Below are 2,432 nucleotides of genomic sequence, written 5' to 3' on the forward strand. Positions count from 1 at the left end.
CTATCTATCTATCTATCTATCTATCTATCTATCTATCTATCTATCTAATCTATCTATCTACCTATCTATCTATCTACACACACATATATCTATATATCTATATATATAAAGAGTTTATATATATATGAGTTTATTAAGAACCAACAGGATACACACACACACACACACGTGGGTGTGTGTGTGTATGTGTATATATATATGCATGCAGGAGTTTATTAAGTAATATTAACTCACATGATCACAGGGTCCCACAATAGGCCATCCTCAAGCTGAGGAACAAGGAAGCCAGTTTGAGTCCCAAAGCTGAGGAACTTAGAGTTTGATGTCTGAGGGCAGGAAGCATCCAGCACAGGAGAAAGATACAGGCTAGGAGGCTAAGCCAGTCTAGCCTTTTCACATTTTTCTGCCTGCTTTGTATTCTGGCCATGCTGACAACTGATTAGATGGTTCCCACTCAGATTAAGGGTGGGTCTGCTTTTCCCAGTCCACTGACTCAGATATTAATCTCCTTTGGCAATACCCTCACAGACAGACCCAGGATCAATACTTTGCATCCTTCCATTCAGTCAAGTTGACACTCAGTATTAACCATCGCAAGTCCATCCCTTGTCAACTTGAACCCATATACATCTCCTGAGATCATACATAATCTTCAAATAAAGACAATAATAAGATCATAATTATACCTAACATAATACAACTGTCCTTCATACAACCGGAAATGCACCAATCCTCAACCCAAATGCTATTACATAAAGTCAACAATACTTAAATGCTGATATGAAGTGAATAAATCTGTGTCACATAAGAAAGGAAAAGGGAAATTTGAAGATGTTTTCTTAGTACAAGTGTATACATACCTGTACATGCTAAAAACATGGTTTTAGCAAAAGAAGGAGGAAATAATCATGACAATTACATTCCTCATTTTTACAACTGATTATGTGGTTGTAGTTGGTACTATACTGATGACTACTTTCTTTTCCTACTCATTCTGTATTCCCTTTGCCTTCAGCAAGCACCTCAGCAGGTCATGGTTTTTTTCCTGGTGGAGTGACCCAAACCTTCATTCCTGAAGGGTTTTGTAGTCCTCCCTGGATTGAGCTGATGTAGTTTCCCGTTGACCTTAATCACAGGGCATGGTAATATTAAGAGATGCCTGAAGGATCTCCTGTATTTCATGCATACTCTTCCTTACTTCCATTGTGGAGTAGTAGACTGATTTCATCTTGATAGTCTAGGTCAGTTGCCCAGACAACACTGAAGCTCCCTTCTTAGCCTATTGATTTACAGGTCAGAGAACCCCAAAGTATCCAGATGGCAATCTTAATTTACAATTTAATGGAATTGTTGTGTCTCCTGGTGGCAGTGTTCCTTCCTCTGAAACTAAGGCCTCTAGGTCTGCATAACATAATGTCACAGGAACAAGAAGCAAACATTTTGCTAGTGGATGACTAGGGGTGATGGTGAGTGGATTTCCAAGTCAGTAGTTCCATGCTTTATACTTAAAAAAAAATTATTAAAACTCTCCAGTTGAATGTTGTTGCTATGTTTATCCTGTGTGTTTGTGGTAAGTCATCTGTTTATAATCATTACTATTAATGCCATATTATTAAACTCTTAAGTGACAGTGGAAATTGGATAATAAGTTTACTCTCCTCCATGAGGTTTCAGAGAAGGGCCACAGAATGAAAGGAGAACACATTGCTTTTCCTCTTTGCTTCTCCTGTCAAAGCTAGTCAGGATTGTAAAAATGCTTATGCATTAAAATACTTTAGTCTCTGTATTGGGAAGAGGGAAGTTGTGTGGTTCTGAGTGATAAAGTAGGACTGTTTTGGAAGTCTCATGAACCACTGTTTAAGTCAACAGTCACACAATTAATTGTGTCTCTGAGTTATGAACAGCATGTGAATTTTGGGTGATTTGTGGCTTTAATTGTGAGATTCAGTTCTCTCCCTTCAGAATAGGAAGTGATGGGCAGAAAAGGAACAATAGTGGTGCATGTGGTGTAGTGGGCTAAGAACAGCTCTCCAGCTCCCTCACTTCCTCATCCTGTATCCTTGGGTTAATTTTCACGAGCTGCAAGCCTCATGTGTAAAAATCTCCCTTCCTATGATGTATATGGAGTGAGTTGTGTGTCTAAATTCTTAGTGAGTACTGAATAAATATCTTTTTATCTGTGAGTATTTTAACAGCCAAGACTATTCAAGAATAGAAAGACCTGGCCGGGCGCAGTGGCTCACGCCTGTAATCCCAGCACTTTGGGAGGCCGAGGCAGGTGGATCACGAGGTCAAGAGATCGAGACCATCCTGGTCAACATGGTGAAACCCCGTCTCTACTAAAAATACAAAAAATCAGCTGAGCATAGTGGCGCGTGCCTGTAATCCCAGCCACTCAGGAGGCTGAGGCAGGAGAATTGCCTGAACCCAGG

At 39.9% G+C, this 2,432-nt stretch overlaps 1 protein-coding gene and 1 long non-coding RNA gene across 4 annotated transcripts in view; one reads left to right on the forward strand and one right to left on the reverse strand.

Annotated features, from left to right (window-relative positions):
* ITPR2 (inositol 1,4,5-trisphosphate receptor type 2) overlaps window positions 1-2,432 on the forward strand; it is a 492,164-nt gene that overhangs the window by 50,380 nt on the left and 439,352 nt on the right. The gene's annotated exons all lie outside the window — the stretch shown is intronic.
* The window catches only part of LOC116555519, a 477-nt gene continuing 221 nt past the window's right edge, over window positions 2,177-2,432 (reverse strand). Inside the window, exon 2 of the long non-coding RNA XR_004270567.1 lies at window positions 2,177-2,221. This is a non-coding gene — a long non-coding RNA (uncharacterized LOC116555519). The remainder of the gene's footprint in view (window positions 2,222-2,432) is intronic.

This window comes from Sapajus apella, unplaced genomic scaffold (genome assembly GCF_009761245.1).
Source record: "Sapajus apella isolate SASKATOON/1434 unplaced genomic scaffold, GSC_monkey_1.0 scaffold2, whole genome shotgun sequence".
NCBI lineage: Eukaryota > Metazoa > Chordata > Mammalia > Primates > Cebidae > Sapajus > Sapajus apella.